The sequence below is a fragment of the Triturus cristatus genome, chromosome 2_1 (assembly GCF_964204655.1).
Source record: "Triturus cristatus chromosome 2_1, aTriCri1.1, whole genome shotgun sequence".
NCBI lineage: Eukaryota > Metazoa > Chordata > Amphibia > Caudata > Salamandridae > Triturus > Triturus cristatus.
Genome location: NC_140581.1, coordinates 1,028,019,782 through 1,028,038,759, shown reverse-complemented (window position 1 = coordinate 1,028,038,759; position 18,978 = coordinate 1,028,019,782).

Sequence of the window (18,978 nt, the reverse complement as noted above, 5' to 3'; positions counted from 1 at the left end):
ATTTCATTTTTTCCAGATGAGTCAAACATTTCCTTGCACACATTGCTTGAAAAGCATAACTTACTACCACAATAAAGACCATTGAATCACCCAGTATGGTAAGATATAAAAATGCTGGTTTATAAGTGGTAATGTTCCTAAGTACAAATAAGGGTTTCAAAAAATGCCTTCTTAAGTTGATATAAAAGCTACAGAAAACTACAAAGTGCATGGTGGATTGTATTGATGTCCTGTCACAATGGTATGGAAAAATGTCCTTATTCCATTGCCTGATCTTATGGAATGCCACCACATAGTATACCAAATCTAATTGAAAATGTGTAAGGATATAAGGATATATCTGTGGTATGCCTTCAGAACATTAAGCAGATAAGGCTGGACACCGTCCGAGTAGTTGATGGGAAAAAAAACTTTAGCCGTTACCTTACAGAACTCAATGCATTCTCTCTCTTGCACTTAAATACCAATAAGCAGTGCCTGGATTTCCTTTTATGAGTATTGATTTATCACCACCAGAGTTTGTAGGAGATCTAGGTAATTCAACTTATTAAAAAGATCTTTAATATTACATAATGAGGGGATCTTATAAGCATAATCCATGGCAAGAAAATATTTCAGAATAGTCCTTGTAATTGAAATCTCTGGCTTAAACCACACCTTAGCCCCAAAGGAGGGCTGGCTTAATATACACATGACATCCTAAATATGGGAAAAGTCTTGGGGCCCGATTCACAGAACTAACTTAAGACAAAATCCTAAACTTACTACCATTTTGGTATTCACAGAAGGCACTTACTCATTTTGGTATTCACAGAAGGCACTTACTCATTTCGGTATTCACAGAAGTTAGGAGTCCTAACTTTAGGACTCCTAAATGCCTTCTGTGAATACCGAAAGTCTTAAAATTAGGATTTTTCTCAGTTTAGTAGTAGTATAGTTAGGACTCCTAACTTTAGGACTCCTAAATGCCTTCTGTGAATACCGAAAGTCTTAAAATTAGGATTTTTCTCAATTTAGTAGTCCTAAATTTAGGACTCCTAAGTTTAGGACTCCTAAATGCCTTCTGTGAATACCGAAAGTCTTAAAATTAGGATTTTTCTCAGTTTAGTAGTAGTATAGTTAGGACTCCTAACTTTAGGACTCCTAAATGCCTTCTGTGAATACCGTAAGTCTTAAAATTAGGATTTTTCTCAATTTAGTAGTCCTAAATTTAGGACTCCTAACTTTAGGACTCCTAAATGCCTTCTGTGAATACCAAAAGCCTTAAAATTAGGTTTTTTCTCAGTTTAGTAGTTGTAAAGTTAGGAATCCTAACCTTAGGACTCCTAAACTGAGAAAAATCCTAATTTTAAGACTTTCGGTATTCACAGAAGACATTTAGGAGTCCTAAAGTTAGGACTCCTAACTTCTGTGAATACCGAAGTGAGTAAGTGTCTTCTGTGAATACCAAAATGAGTAAGTGCCTTCTGTGAATACCAAAATGGTAGTAAGTTTAGGATTTTGTCTTAAGTTAGTTCTGTGAATCGGGCCCACGCTCTTTACGGATAGCAGACACAGAGGTTGATTGTGGAAGGGCAAGAAGTTGTCTAAGAAATATATTCTCTTGACTTTGAATGGTGACATTTGAACCAGGACCCCAAGGTCCCACACAATAGATGGCCCTACCAAGACATCTGCTATTATATATGTGGCCAACCTTTCTCTTATAAGTTTAGATCCCAGCTTAATAGGGTATCTAAAAATCCCTTCTGCTCCTATTACTAGGTTATTAGTAACATGTTCCCTGAGCTTTGTCCATGTATTTGTGTTTAAGAACAGGATGCCCAAATATGAGAACATCGATATTCTTAGTATAGACACACCATTTATGTGATGTGGACGAGTCGTAGGTCTTTCCCTCTCACAAATCATGGGGAAAGTTTTCTTCAAATTACCCTTTAGGCCCATCATCTCCAAATATTTAGTAAACACATTATTTAGATGTTATAAACCTTTTGCTGTTTGTGAAAGCAGAATAGCATCATCTGGAGATCGCAAAATAGTACCTTTTGTAAGATTACTCTGGAAGAATCAGAGCAAAGTGCCTGAAGTTCTGAATCCAACCCATTAATATAAAGAGAAAAAAGAGCGGGTAGTCAACCCTGCTTTACGTCCCTCTTAAATCAATCAATTAATCATTCAAAGAGTTCTTGGAAAGCATGACTTGTCACCCCAGGAGTCTCCAGGCGCTAGGTACTAATATCCTTGGTTGAAGAGCCATGTCTTGAGCTTCATCCTGAATTCTACAAGTGAAGGACAGGTGCATAGGTGAAGGGGAAGGTCGATCCAGTATTGGCAGTGAGGTAGGAGAAGGAATGACCTCCACAGCGGTTCTGGCAGATATGTTATGTTATGTTATTTGTTTTTGTATAGCGCACGGATGCCGCAGCTAAGAGGCGTCCCGGCGCTTTTGAAGACAAAGAGACATAACACCACTGAGATAAGCCAAGAAGAAGAAGACTAAGCTGTAGAAAATAAGAATGTTTTTATTGATTTCCTAAAAGGGAGCAAATCTGGAATAGAGCGAAGGGTGGCAGGCAAAGAGTTCCAAAGGGTGCCTGCCAGCACCGAAAAAGAGCGACCACCTATTCTCGCTTTTTTGAAACGCGGCACGATGGCTAGATTAGACCCTGCAGATCGAAGGGTTCTGGAAGGAGCATAGTGCCGGATAGTCTGAGTAAGAATAGGAGGGGAGGCCAACTTAAGAATTTTAAAAGTTAAGCAGAGAGCTTTAAACTTAATTCTCTGACCTACTGGTAGCCAATGAAGGTCTTGGATGGTACGACGAACCGAGACAAACTTAGGAAGGCCTACTAGCATCCTGGCCGCTGCATTTTGAACCCTCTGGAGGCGAGCTAGTTCTGCCTGATTCACGCCCAAAAGCAGAGAGCTGGCATAGTCCAGCCTAGTAAGGACCAGAGCTTGAACTATGATCTGTCTGGTATCCGCATCAAAAAATTTAAAAATGGGCCGAAGGCACTGCAGGGCACCAAAACAGATACCAGCTACGCGTTTGGTATGGGGAGTGAAAGAAAGTTTGTCGTCGAGCCACACGCCAAGGTTTCTGACTTCGGCTACAGGAATGGGAACAGGACCTAACTCCGAGGGCCACCAATGATCTCCCCACAGCCCAGTTTCCCTGCCAAAGATGATAACCTCGGTTTTGGTGGCGTTAAGTTGAAGTCTGTTTGCCGCCATCCAGCCAGCCACTGCCTTAAGAGCTAACTGAAAAGATATGGGGTGTGTGGGCCATAGCGAGGAAGGTAGAGAGGAGTTCCCTGGTGGGTCAATGGAACATCAGGTGGTGGTTGATGTAGGTGGGCCTCGGAGTTGTGAAGGGTGTTGTAGACGTGAGTCAGGAGCTTGAAGAGGCATCTTTTCTGTGTGGGTAGTCCGCGGAAGGCTATGAGGTGGGGGGGTCTTGCTAGTTCTCCTGCAGAGAAGGAAGATGAGTCTTGCTGCGGTGTTCTGCATGGTCTGGAGGTGTTTGAGTAGTTGTTTAGTGGTTCCGGCATAGAGTGCATTGTCATAGTTGAGGTGGCTGGTGATGAGGCCTTGGGTGACTATTTTCCTGTAAGATGGAGATCCAGCGGGAGATCTTGTAGAGCATGGAAAGGGTGTGGAAGTAGGAGGAGGAGACAGCGTTGACTTGATTCTTCATGGTTAGTTAGCTGTCCAGGATGATTCAAAGGTTGTGTGCATGGTTGCAGGGAGCGGGGATGAGTGCGATGGGCCACCAGGAGTCGTCTCGGGTGAGGGCGTGTTTCAGAAGATGAGTACCTCCGTTTTCTCAGAGTTGAGCTTCAGGCATTTGGCATTCATCCGGTTCACAACGTCGAACAAGGTGTTCTGGAAGTTGGCTCTGGTGGTGTTGGTGTCTTATGTGAGATAAAGGATAAGCTGCATGTCGTCTGCACATGAGATGATGCTGAATCCATGGATGTGGATGATGTCTGCTAGAGGCCTAATGTAGGTGTTGAAGAGTTTGGGGCTGAGGGAGGAGCTCTGGGGGACACCACAGATGATTTTATTGGGTTTGGACGAAAAAGGTCGTAGTTGGATCCCCTGTGTTCGGCCAGAGAGGAAGGAGGCGATCCAATTGAGAAAAATTGCCTTGGATGCCCTTGTGGTTGAGTCTGGTGATGAAGGTGTGATGGGAGATGGTGTTGAAGGCTGCCGAGAGGTTGGGGAGGTTTAGTGCTGCTATTTCCCCTCGATCGAGGAGGCATCTGATTTCATCCATAGCTGTGATCAGGGCAGTGTCGGTGCAGTGGTTGGCCCGGAAGCCTAATTGGAGGTGTCGAGAATGTTGTTTAGTTTGCGGTACTCTTTGAGCTGACAGTTGATGGCTTGCTTCAAGAATTTGGCTGGAAAGGGGAGTGGAAAAATAGGTCAATAATTCTTGAGTACGCTGTGGTCAGTGGAGGGTTTTTAAGGAGAGGCTTAACCTCCGAGTGCTTCCAAACAGTGGGGATGGTGGCTGTTGTGATGGGCGTGTTGAGGAGCTCTGTGAGGTGGTTTCTGATTTCTTCTTGCGTTAGGTTGTAGATGGGGTGTGGACGGGGTCCATGGTTGCACCGGAGTGGATTGGGTTCATAACGGTGGTGGTGTCTTGGGTCAAGAGCTGTTTCCAGTTGGATAGTCGGTGGTTGTCAGTGGAGTTGTTGAGAGTGCAGAAGTGTTTGAAGTCGATTGGGGAGGTTTAGTGCTGCCATTTCCCCTTGATCGAGGAGGCATCTGATTTCGTCCATAGCTGTGATCAGGGCGTCTCGGTGCAGTGGTTGGCCCAGAAGCCTGATTGGAGGTGTCGAGAATGTTGTTTAGTTTGAGGTACTCTTTAAGCTGGTAGTTGATGGCTTTCTCCAAGAATTTGGCTGGGAAGGGGAGTGGAGAGATGGGTCGATAATTCTTGAGTATGCTGGGGTCAGTGGAGGGTTTTTTAAGGAGAGGCTCAGCCTCCTTCCATACAGTGGGGACGGTGGCTGTCATGATGGACGTGTTAAGGATCTCTGTGAGGTGGTTGCTGATTTCTTCTTGCGTTAGGTTGTAGATGTGGTGTGGACGGGGTCCATGGTTGCACCGGAGTGGATTGGGTTCATAACGGTGGTGGTGTCTTGGGTCAAGAGCTGCTTCCAGTCGAATAGTCGGTGGGTGTCAGTGGTGTTGTTGAGAGTGCAGAAGTGTTTGAAGTCGGTGAGTTGGAGGTCGAAGTTGCTGTAGATGTCTGTGATTTTCTGGTGGAAGTAGTCTGCTAGTGTGTCCCAGTTGGCCTGGAAGCGTAAATCTATTTTTGGGGGCAACTTGGCAGGAGAACATTCTGACAATGGTGAAGAGCTCTTTGGCATGGTTGGCGCTAGCCACAATGCTTTTGGTGAGGTTGTTTTTCTTGGTCTTCCTGAGGTGGTGGTGGTAATTGACAGGGGGGGATCTGAATGGACTGAGATCTGCTTGAGAGCCTACTTATCTCTGGTTTCTTGCAGTTGTGTCTGAGGACCTGTAGTTCGGGGGTGAACCAACTGGCGTGTAAGAGGGGGTGTTTTTCATGGGGACGATGGTGTCTGTGGCTGCAGAAATCAAGTTCAAGAAGTTCTGGACTTTGAGTTTGAAGTTGTTGGCAGGATCAAGCCTGGTTGTTTTGAGGGTAGAGGTCCAGAGGAGCTCTGTAAGTTTGTTCTACTTTTAGTGGGAACTGAGAAGAGACATAGGGTACCCACTAATATAGAGAATTGGATGTCTGCATTTTTGATCTATGCAAGCGTTTATTGTGAGAAACACTTAACAGGGCCATTGCATTGTTCAAGTAGATGGATATCATTAAGAAGGTGCAGATGCACTTTGGGGGATACATGTGGCTAAGCTATGATGAAGAGTTCAGGGCATGGGTGAGCCTCAACCCTGATAAGCCATGGGGGGGGTAGATTCTTAATTGTGGATGCAGTAGATGTCTGCTACAAAGTTCACGGCCTCTATGCATACGGTGACCAGTCTACTTATTATATATCAGCATTTTCAGCCCTGTCCTGCTCCTCAGGGAGCAGTACATGTGTCAAAATCAACAGGACCCAATGTTGGGGCATGTTGGAACTTCAACAAGGGTTTTTGCTCCAGACACCCCATGTAAGTATAAACATGAAAATTCCAAATGTGGGGGGAGACATCCCATCACACAGTGTTTAACACTGGCCAGTGCTGCCGAACATTGGAGGGAGACAGCAGGGCCCGGCTGGGCCAATGGGCTCCTATGCCCAGTGAGGTTGAGGTTTTGATCCCTTGGCTCTTGTCTATCTGGGCAGGAAGGAAAGTTTGAAGTTGGAGTGGGGTTTCAAGGAAGGTTTTCATGTTGGTTACCGAGTCCTTAGGGGATATAGGTGAGCAGACAACTTGTGGTCAGCAACAGAAGTCCCCATGGTGATGGCTGCGAATTTGAAGAAAGAGGTAGAAAACTGGAGATTGGCAGGCCCATTCTTTGAGTGGACACTTCCAGACTTGATTATATCCCCACTGGGGGTAGTGCCTAAGAAAGGAGTTGGGGAGTTTAGATTGATACGCCATTTGTTGTGGCCAGAGGAAGGATCAGTCAAAGATTTAATTGCAGAAGAAGACACCAAGATGGTTCATGCGTGGGTGGATAATGCCATTCTTTTGGAGAGGCAGACTGGGAAAGTGGCGGTGCTAGCGTAATGTGACAGCAAGTCTGCTCTTCGGCTGTTGCCTATACACCCCAGTGATATTTGATTGTTGGGGAAGCAATTTGGAGGTGCCATTTACATGAACAGGGTACTGATGATGGTATGTACCATTCAGTGTCCATTGTTTGAGGCTTTCAGCATGTTCTTGCAGTGGGTGTTCACTAAGCTGAGTGGACATCGAGAGGTGTCGCATTGCTTGGATGATTTTTTGTTTGAGGGCATGAAGGACTATGGCAATTGCCTCAGGGCTCTGAGACAAATTGAGACAGCGGCAGTGGACATGGGAGTGCTATTGGATCCTGAAAAGACAGAAGGCCCCAGTAAAGTATTGACATTTCTGGGTATCGAGCTGGACACAGATTTGTTGCCTCAGGCAAAGGTACTAGAGATTCAGCAGTTCCTGACAGTAGTGATCAGTGAAAGGAGGATTGAGTTAAGGATGGTGCAGAAACTGTTGGGGTTTGTGAATTTTTCTTGGAGAGTGGGAGGAGGGGACAGACTTTTTGCAGACGGTTGGGCATGGCGATGTAGGGAGCAGTGTTGCCACATCACAGAGTGCAGATTTTGTTTGGAATAAGGACTGATCTTTGTATCTGGAAGACCTTTTTGGAAGACTTCAACGGAGTGTCTTTGTTGTTTCTGGAAGAGAACCCTGTTTGACAAGTGCAGATTTTTCAGACCTGGCAGGGGCACATGGTTTTGGACTGTTTGGGACTGTACGTGGTGTGCGGAGCAGTGGTCGGCACATTGATTGCAGCAGGGGCAGATTTTCTTCCGTTGTTGGTGACCTTGACAGTGTGGGGGAGGGAACTGGCAAACAGAATGGTGATGTTCAATGTGGACAACATTGTGGTGGACTTGGTAAACAAACATAGTGCGAGAGACTTGAACGTTCTGTGATTATTGGAGCGATTAATGCTGTGTTTGTTGCGTTTGAATATTGATTTCTAGCCTAATCATGTACCGGGTGTAAACAATGATATAGTAGATATATTATCTCGTTCACAGTTACATAAGTTTCACAGATTGGCACCAGGAGTGGAGGACAACAAGAAAACATTGCCTGCAGACATTTGGGCCTTGGGGGAGTGGGAGTGGTTTGTCTGGTCAAAGGTTTTTTTCCTGAGTCCACCGGAAGGAACTACTGTCTGGCATGGAGCAAGTTTGGGGAGTATGAGGCATGTCCTTAGATTGCAATGATACAGGATCACAGTGAAAATGATGGGAGAGTGTTACGTTTTATGTCATTCATTGAGAAAAGTTTATCACCTGTGACTATTGCGGGGACGTTTGTACGTGCTTCTTTCTATGGGAAATTGTATTGGGTTTTTACCCGACCATGGATAGATTTTAGGCCTGATTTTGAAGAGATGGTATAGGGAGCAGGTTTTGCGAGGGACGTTGTTACGGGAAGTGATTACCTTGGATTTGTTACAGGGTCTTCTTATGGTGTTGCCTGAGTATGGTTCTGAACATTTTGAGGTGGCTGTGCTTAGGTTATGCATGATATGGATGTTTTTGGTGCCTTTTGAGTGTCTGAATTGTTAGAGCCAGCCAAGGAGTCAGGGGCACCACATAGGAAGATACGTTGGGATCAAGGACAAATGGTTATTTGGAAGAAACGTTCTAAGACTGATCATGCAGGGAGAGGGGAGTGGGTCTGGTTACAAGAAGGTGGCGGTTGCGTGGTATGTCCAGTACAAGAGTGGCGAGGTTTTCAGTCTTGGCCCAGGTGCAGACAGGAGGCTATATTTTGCCATGAAATAGAAGATAGGGTTACTGCTTTTCCGATGTTGGCATGTTGTGCATGGCGTTGCAGCTGACTAGGGAAAAATCCGGCCAATTTTGGGTCGCACTCATTTCGGATTGGTGAAGCGACTGCAGCAACATGCTCAGGATGGGATTGGAAACAGATACGACAGATAAGCAGGTGGAGGTCGATTGCTGTGAGCGCTATGTGCAGAAATCAAGGGTTGCTGCATGACTGTTGGAGTTCGGAAGTGTGGTCAATGCTAACTCCTTCTTTTCTACCACAGGATGCATGAGTGGTCCTGGGAACAAGGTGGTGCCATGGATAGTTATACACTTTTATGTGCACTGGGAAGCGAAGTATGTTGACCATCACATTTATGGATGGAGCCTGGGACTGCTCAGCATCAGGCATGAGCTGACATGGTGGGGAAAAGGGGGGATGCACTGGGGCAATTTATTGCCATGGTTGACGAAGCTGGTCCATCAGAGGGCTAGCACGAATATGCTCCTAGTGCTTGATCCAGCTGTCAGGTCTGACTAAACACATGCAACCGAATTTAGTGGTGATCAAGGAGAACTTTTCGGGGACATGTTTGGTTTGGACAGATTATGTGCTGCAGAGACATTAGAGGGGGCGTTGAAACATGCAGCAATTGGCAAAACTCCAAGGAAGCTCAATAGGGCGATGTGTGTGTTTTGCATGGCAAGGGACATTAAAGTGATAGCCCACAGGGACATAAAGGAAGAAGAGCAGTGTCTCTTTAGGGACGATGGGGTACACCTTCCTCAGCTGGGGAATGCGTACTACATGATTGAGATGTGGGATGAGGTGCATAAGCTGTGGAACAAAAATATCTGGTGCAGGAGGTCATATCAATGAATTCCTTTGAACTGGGTGGGGGGGGGGGCAGTAAAACACCCTACGTGCTTTTCCTGAGTGGTTCTATTTTGGGGGTGGAGAGTCACATGTGGATATATCCACCCCTCGGTTGGGTAAAAGGATCACAGGTGAAGGAAGATGGTGTGTGGGATTCTTCGATCATCAAGTCACAGGGTTTTAATTGGAGGATGTTTGTTAGGGGAAGTGAAGGAGAGAGTGGAGAATGGAAGCAGGTCAACGAGTGAAAGAGGAAATAATGAAGCATGCATTGGGGTGAAAGGTTGGTGTGAGGTGAGAATTGTTTGTTGAGGAAGGGAATGACATTTATAGATGTTTTCATATTATGTTAAATGTTGTATTAAAGTTGATTAACTGCTTTGCAACCCTGTCCTAATAAATGGCCTTTTTATGCTAATGGTGGTATTGCTTGTGATTATTGCATGAGTGGCTGTTTTTGTTAGGCACCTTTAAGCGCGGAGCTGCCTGAATATTCAATCAGCTATGACTCAAACTGATTATTTCAATACTTGGTAATAACTATTTACAATGCCTGCCTCTGTGCTTTGAAGGGCACGGTGCATTAATAAAAAGGTTCCACGAGTCTGCGACTCACATCAGACTTTGCACGGCATTGGCAAGCACGTATAAACTAACTGTAGATATATAGATTGGGGTATCCTTGAAGCTTGAGCTTTTTCAACACCATGCTCAAATTATCAAATCTACTTAGACATATACCTGGGCTATTACATACTGCATCAGCAGTAGTGACATCAAATTGCATAATAGCAGCACACTACAGTTACTTTCAGCTCAGTGACTGGTTGAAAAACTGTAGTTTCCATGTAAAACAAATACCAAGGATGCCTCTATCCTGCTTTGATTTATTCAGAGGATAGCTTACTTACTACCATGCAATACACAGTTTTTCTCTTTTCCATGGCCTCGCATAGCCAGGTGTTCTGTCACATGTTACAATTCTTAAAATAAATGTCTGAAAAATCGGTAAAAGACACTGGTGTACACGATCCAGCATCAATAGTACCCACTTCGTATTATGTTTTGTGCCTTAAGTTTTTCTAAACATAAATATGAATTATATACATTATAAAATTAAATGCTTTGCTGCTTGCACATATGAATAAATAAAAAATGTATATTTCACAATGGACACGTGTTGTGGGTGCACATCTAAGGCAAGGCACCTGGGATTTCATTCACCAAAGTAGTCTAGAGTGAATTTGAGCCCTGTGCTTATTGGCTCGCAGCCTACATTAAAGTGGTTTGCTGAAGGAAGGCTCTTCAGAACCTTCCAAATGTAATTAATACATTTATGTCATTTGTCTGGGTATAAACATGGGGCGTGGTGACAAATCAGATGGCATGGATATATGTCTGAACTCTGCTGTAATGTAAACTTTTGGATAGGAAACCCGGGAGGACCCAGTCTTGCCTTTCATGCTCACTGGTCTGCTCTTGTGACTAGGCAGGGAGTTTAGAGATGTGCTGTGCACCTTGATCTGTAGCACACCGTGACAGACTACATCACCATCTGTATAACATATAGGTAATATCAACATGAGGAGCAGAAGTGGATTTTTACTTGCAAGAAGTTACATAATTTCTTCTAAAAATAGACTAGGATGTTATTTTTGAAGCACAGGAATGAAGTGGAGGACCTGCATTGCAAGTCATTGAGTGTTAGTTAATAGTTACTGCAATATCTGAAGCCTCAGGCTTTAGACAATCAGTAACACATTTTTGGCTTTTTTATTAAGTGCAAAGTTGACCCAAAGGTATTGGCTCACTTTACGTGCTCACCATAACATATGGCTCATTCACTGTGCAGTTCATTCCTATGCTAGTTAGTGCACACAATTAATGTACTATTTTTAGATCCGCTAGTGCTCCAGGCCCGGAATGGAAGTGCATGGGCAGACATCGGATGAAGGTCACTCTGATCTGCCCTCATTGGAGGCTGCAGTGGTGCTTGAACAATTTTCAGAGTGGAAGTGCTGCCATCAATTGTGTGTGACTGAAAACATAGGGATTGTGAAAAATCCAAGGGTAGCAGTGCACAAAGAGCAAGTGTCACAAATTAGGTACAGCCTACACCCACTCAACAGGAAAGCGGTAAGAGTTTAGGATGCAGCTGGGGGGGATTTTTGGAACACACTGTCACTCATATATTCGTAAAGTATGTAATAGTATTGTAATGATGGAGCGGGTAGTACAAACTTTTGAATACATCCCCCATTCTGCATGAAAATTATTAATTGAATAATCCATTAACTATAATATTATTAAATGAGTTTGCATGTTTATTAATCAACATTATTAATATTCGAATTTCACGTGGGATTTGGATTTTGCATGGCTAAATAACCTTTATGACTAAAATCCGTACGCATATTAACAGTAGTATATGTAGTAATTAGAATACTGCATGATATTTGTTGCTTTTGTAATGTCTTGTAATGTTGCCCAGGAGGAGGACCAAAAGGGTGAATATAATTGCTTTCAATGTTGCTATACGCTAGATAAATACAATCACATAGAGGGATTAGTAAGGGGTTAACATTAGATTTATTATTTCTATGTATTAATTACTCTTTTGTGTTTGTTTCGCTTAAGTTGGCGTTTCGGCCTAAATCAAAGATGACCGCTGATGCTACACGACGATGTGGCCACTGTCCCACGAGGCGCGGAGTGAGCTGCGCAGGCGCGAGAAGTCTCCTAAACCTCGTCACAACCTTTGTTCCCTATGTACCCGAACAAGGACACAGTGGGAAGACGGCCAAGACAGAAAACAATCGACCTTACAATAAACCGGAACAGACTGACTTGTAAACAAACCCATGACCACACCCCTCGAACTGTACTAAGATCTCAAAAACTTACATCGTACGATCTCAACCAGCCAATCCCGACTGACCTAAAATATTTAATTTGTATCATCTTTGCTTCAATTTTATTATGAAAAAAAATGGTAGAATAGAGAGGGAATCCACTGTTTTTCCTGAATCTTAGAGGGTCCGGATGGCGTTCGACCATTTGATGACTGCAAACCCTTCTTAAGTCTATGGACAATGATAGATGCTTGCACGTTTTTGGTCCTTTGCCGATCTTTGGGACTATAGCGTGCTGAGCAGAGAACTTTGAGATTTGGCCTGCTTTTGGACGATTAACTGCAAATTTGATTATGCAGAGCCAATGAATTAGAGGACCCAAATAGCCAGATTAGGTAAATATGACGTTCTGCGTTTACTAAAATTTTGATAAACTTTCTAAACTTTGATGAGACAAATGCAAATTCAATGAAATTTAGATAAACAATTATTGATTAATGAGAAATTATGAGTTGTGAGTTTCATTTAAGAGATAGATTCTGAAGTCTTAAAATGTGTTTTAGCTGGTTCTAAATCACCATCAACCAATCCAACTAATTTGGTCCGATCGACCGAAGTGAGAGGAGTGCCTTGATGTTTTGGGATTAAGGATCTGTAAGCGAAAGGGCGTTAATGTATATTATGTAAATAACTTTTCCTTCCCCTATAGGTTATAAGGTGTTCCCCTCACATGTCCGGCGCTTGAACCATTCATCCCTCCTGTGTGTGCAGACCGACGTGTGAGTGTTGGTGTTATGGGCCCCACCAAAGACTGCATGTGTGAATGAGTTTAGTGTGACTTTGGGTCTGTGACGCAGGGAGGATACTGGTACGGGTTGTTTCCCCGTTGCTAGGGTTTTAGCGCTGCATCATTAGCATCATTAACAATTTAACATATAGCCCATTTCCATTGAAATGGCAACTACATTTGCACAGACAATCATGCAGTTCTACTGTTAGGATTATAAAGTATGAAAACAAACATTTTTGGAGATCTGCACTCAGTCACACCTGAAAATTGCCAAAAAGTGTTTCATTTGTTCTTTCCTACCTGCTTGCATATTTTGAAATATTTGTTAAGTTTACTTCCATGGATTTACATTTTATTGAGTTCGAAATTTGTTTATATTCAACAGACTTTCCTGACACACTACCTCTACAACAGCAAGATTGTCACACATTCCACATTACAAAATTCTGTCATTTTAACAGTGACTAATAGTAACAGGTGGTGTAGCCTAACATTTATTTACCAACAGTGAAACTCTGAAACTGAGTAACCTCTTCAAAGGAATCCCTTTTCATCCAAAGTGATTTTCATAGCGTAATATGAATTAACTTGACTTTGTATTGTATGTGTTTGATTGCCACCGCTAATTGTGTAATATTTTGCTTTTCAGAATTTTAGCATTTGGTAAACCATGAAGGAATCCGCATAATTCTTTGACAAGGAAAAGGTCTTGCAAATAACCCGACCTTCTTTGCTGCTCTTGCACCACTGTGATGAATACAGGCCCCAGCTAGGCCCGCAGGACACAAGGGTTCGCTCTCCTGTAATGGAATCTATAAGGAAGTTGGCACGGAAACTGCAAAGTACAAAGACAGCATTTATTAACCCTTAAGGGTGGTCCTACAATCCACACAACACTCTTCAGTATTGCATAGAGTAGCACAAAGAACTTGCGTACACAGTCCCCTTTTATACACAATAGAGTGGCTCATAAGTGGGTGGATACAACATGAAGCCGAAGAACATTACCATTTATGGTCATTTTCGATACTGAATCAATATGTGGGCGGAGCTAACACACTCCTTGAGCCCGCGAAAACATGGTCAAGCAAGGCTAACTGATAACAGATGTGGTCAAGTCTGGGCATGTGCCAGATGGACAAAGGGGCTATTTATAGACTGTTACTAGGCAGATTACAAGAGCAACTAACACAGAGGTTGGACTCTTCTCGTGGGGAACACGTGGAAGCATGACAATACAAAATGGAGTCCAAACTTCGGTCAACATTACAGAGAAAACATGCTCTATAAGAGGGGAATTAATGTCTTTAGTAAATGCTTAATCACATCGTTGTTTCAATTTACAACAGACGACCCTTTCAGCATTTACTGAAGACATCCTGTTTGTTAAGATAATCATCATATATGTCAATCGTCATCATTTCTTCAACTTCTTTAGCTAGACGTTTCTGGTGAGCAACATCGGCAATAGCTTTTTTATCGGGGATACAAAATGATACACATAATGAGCAGAGTAAAGGACCACACTGAACGCAGATACAGCATGAAAACAGAACCGCTACAATAATGCAGAGACCAGTTAGAACCTTCCATCCCCAGGCAGTAATTAACGCCCAAAACCATCCAGAAAAGGACCAAGTGCCGTTTTCTGTATGGATCTCAGCTGCAATTTTATGCAGTTTATTGATGGCATTATAAACTGATGGCGTATGATCAGAGATAAACACACAACAGCTACTTCCAATAATTTTACATGCTCCTCCTCTGTCAGCTAGCATAACGTCTAATACCATACGATTCTGCAATGCAACAATTCTAGTAATCTGTAATTCCTCCGTAAGATTCCCAAGAGCAGCAGCAGTCTGATTTGTCACAGCTTCTACCACTCTTGTTAACCTTCGGATCTTCCTACTGTTCAGGGCAGCTCCAACAAAGAAAAACAGTCCTAAGTTAAAATCAATATACTGTTGCAGACTGGTATCAGTCTGATCTACATCATCAATTGATAAAGTACGTTTATACCTATTTACAGTCACATTATTCAATAATTTCAGATCCTTATGATAAGATGCGGGTGCTAGGAATACAGGAGGTAATAGAAATGATACATAGCATACCCCAGACCACCCAGCCGGCAGACGGTAGTAACCTTTATTTCCACACACAAAATACGTATTATGGGAGGCCAAGAAGGTACTATTGTTCAACCCATCAATATTCAAAACAGTAATGCAATCACTAACACCAACTGGAATAAAACCCACACTCTGGACACACAGGTCCGCTTGAGCTTGTGCTACTTGAATTACAAACTTGTCCTTTCCCACAGTGTCTCTTGTGTTCGTAAAGATGTAGGGAATGGATTCATTGTCTGGTCGGTACTCTTCCCACTCCCAAATTGTCCCATTCGCTTGTGGATACCCATTTTTGTCTTGATGGCATTCTTTATTGAGTCTGAAGAGCAATCGTCCCACTGTTGGTTTCCGAGTAGCAAAAAGCAAGGTATACCATGCTCTACAAGAGCCATTATGAGAGAAAGGAAGTGGTATAAATGGCGTTCCTCCTTTCTTCTGATGAGCTGGCATCATCCCACATATCCAACAGTTCGTAGCATTCGTAGCAACATGGGTATGATGCAGCATCTGGATGAAAGTGTTATTCAAGTAAGATTGTCGATGCTTCAACTCTTGATACGGTAATGTATAAAAGTAGTGCTCCTCAGGCACCGGAGTTGTCAACACAAAAATTTTCCGAGAGGGAGTTACATCCTCCACGAACCATATGGTTATCCCAACAATAGCTACTGTCAACATGAACCCTACTGCACAAAGTATTTTCTTTTTCTCCATGTCAAGGTAAAGATAAGAATAAAACCAATATCTTCCTGAAACTAAAAAGTCTGTCAGAACTCTTCCCCTTGGGCAGCGGTTGATTTCTTCACCAGCGGGCCAAGACGGGTGTCGCTACACTAATGCAGGGCTGATCCCCCCCCCTTGCCTCATCGGCTCTCCGTTTCACTAACCCAAGGGCCGTTCTGACAGTATGTCCCGGTACTGGAAAACTCACTTCCTTGGTCGAAGATGATATCGCCTTCCTCCAGGAGTCGCGTGGTCCGGAAAGAGCTCCTCAGTGGCGTTTGGCTCCGCAGCACGGCCTGTCTCTGCAGCCAAGATTTCTCGTTGATCGGTCAGCACGGCAGGTTCCACCAATCCGGGCGGCACCTTCCTACAGTGCAGAGAGTGGATCCAATTCTTTCGGTTGGAGACTCGCACAGCCGTCCTCGTTGCGAGGAGGACCTGCTCAGGGCCCACCCATCTCGGCTCCAAACTGTTCGTTCTGTCGAAGACTTTCACCATGACATGGTCACCGGGCCGGAGACCATGTCCTTCGCCGGTAGACCGATCAGGGAGCGCCTCTCGGACCTGTTGATGGATAGAAACCAAGTTATCCGTTAACTGTGCTAGATAATCGTTCATCATTACACAAGGTACATCATACATAGCCTTAGGTTTTGGCGGACCCCAAATATTCATTGGGCGTCCGAAGACAATTTCGTAAGGTGTAAGGCCAGTTCGAGAGTGTGGTACCGATCTAATTGACAATAACGCCAGTGGCAGAGCGTCTGGCCAAGTCAAAGACGTTGAAGCTTGAATTTTAGCGATCTTAAGCTTCAGTGTACCATTATACTTCTCAACTAGGCCTGCAGACTGAGGGTGAAACACGGCGTGGAACTTCTGGGTGATGCCCAGGCCCTTCAAGACGTACTTTATAACATCCGCTACAAAGTGAGGGCCGTTATCACTCCACAGAAGTCTACAGACGCCATATCGAGGGAAGAACTCTTTCAGCAGCATCTTCGCAGTAGTCTTGCAGTATTGTCTTTCGTAGGGTACGCTTCAACCCATTTGCTGAAAGCGCAGACCACTACTAGGACATACTTCAGATTATTACAGCGCTCCAGTTGGATATAATCCATCTGCAGAACCTCAAAGGGTGCAGTGGGTGTCACAAATCCTCCTGCTGGAGTTCGAGTACCTTTTCCTGGGTTGTACCTCAGGCAGATCATACAGGTCTGCACCACCCTCTTTGCTGTGCTAGCAATCTCTGGATGCTCCCAGACTTGGGTAAGCAATTTCACAATTGCGGAAGCTCCAACATGTGCTAGCCCATGTGCCATCTGAACCATAGGCTGTACAAAAGCCGTGGGTAATTTCCATCTATCCATCCGCTTATTTCTCCAGCAACCCTCGTCATCCAGTTCTCCCTCGCTAGCCCATTGTTCCCGCTCTTTGTCAGAAGCGGTCCTTTGCATTTCTCGCACTTCCTCCTTCGCATCATGCCATCTTTCCACCTGTGACTTTACTACATACACGGCAGTAGTACCGGGCTGCATCGCAGTTTCCCGTGCTACTCGATTTGCCAACGCATTCCCTTCTCCAACTTTGTCAACTACTTTCCTATGGGCGCTACACTTAACGATAGCAATTTTCTTTGGGTATGTCAATGCGGTTAAAAGATTGTGAACTAACTCTCCATGCATTATCTGTACTCCATGTGACGTTAAAAACCCTCTCTCCTTCCAGAGTAGGCCGAAATCGTGCGCTACTCCGAAAGCATAGCGGCTATCTGTATAAACATTCACACATAGTCCTATACTGAGCTCACATGCTCGTGTTAATGCTATCAGTTCCGCTGCTTGGGCTGATTTCTGTGGTATGCGTGCTGTCTCCACTATCGTTTGCAATGTGGTAATCGCATACGCTGCTGAAGTCGTACCATCTGGTAGCTTCAGGCATGATCCATCCACCCACAGTTCTCCATCTACATCTGGAAAGGGCGTATCCTGGAGATCAATACGACCCTTTGTTTGTTCCTCAGTCACGAGAATACAATCATGCGCTTTCCGCGCCTCAGGCTGGGTTTCGGGGTATGGCAACAATGTTGCCGGGTTTAACGTTACGCACCTTTTTAACGTAATATGAGGAGCCAAAAGCGTCAACTCATATCCCGTTAAACGGGCGCTGGTCAAATGCTGCGTCTTCGTTTGATTGAGTAGGGCATCGACAGCATGGGGGACTAATACCAACAACTTATGAGATAAAACAATTCCCTCACTTTGGCGTATTGACACAGCTGTCGCCGCAACCGAGCGAAAACACCCCGGTAATGCTCGGGCGACAGGATCAAGTACAGCCGAAAAATATGCACAAGGGCGCTGCTTATCGCCGTGCATCTGCACTAAAACTGACAATGCACATCCATCTTTCTCATGCACATACAACGAAAAGGGTTTTGCATAATCAGGGGTCCCTAACACTGGTGCTGAACAAAGGGCCTGTCGTAGTTGCTGAAAAGCAGTATCACACTCATCTGACCAAGGGATTGGGATAGGCGTGTCCTTTGTCAAGAGGGCTAATAATGGCTTAGCTATGTGCGAAAACCCCAATATCCACTGTCTACAAAAAGAAACAAGACCCAGAAATGCACGCACATCCTTCTGTGTGGACGGTCTCGGTGTATCCAGAATTACTTGGATACGATCCGGTGTGAGTGCACGTCCCTCCTTAGACAAAAGGTGACCCAAATAAGTCACCTTTGGTCTACAAAATTGCAATTTCTTCCTAGATACCTTATGATTGTGGGATGCTAAAAAGGAAAGTAAGGATAACGTACTTTTCTCACACAACTCCAGGGTGTCAGCCGCCAGCAAGATGTCATCGACATATTGAATGAGGGCGACACCCTCGAGCAGAGCAAAGGAATCCAATTGTCGTTTCAAAGCCTGACTGTAAATGCTAGGGCTTTCTGTGTAGCCCTGGGGAATCCTACAGAAACGATAAGATCTATTATTCAATGTAAACCCAAAAAGATATCGGCTATCAGGGTGAATGGGAATGGAAAAGAAAGCATTCTTCAAATCAATCACTGAGAACATGGTCGCCGTAGGCGGGACCAAGGTAAGCAACGTCGTGATATCGG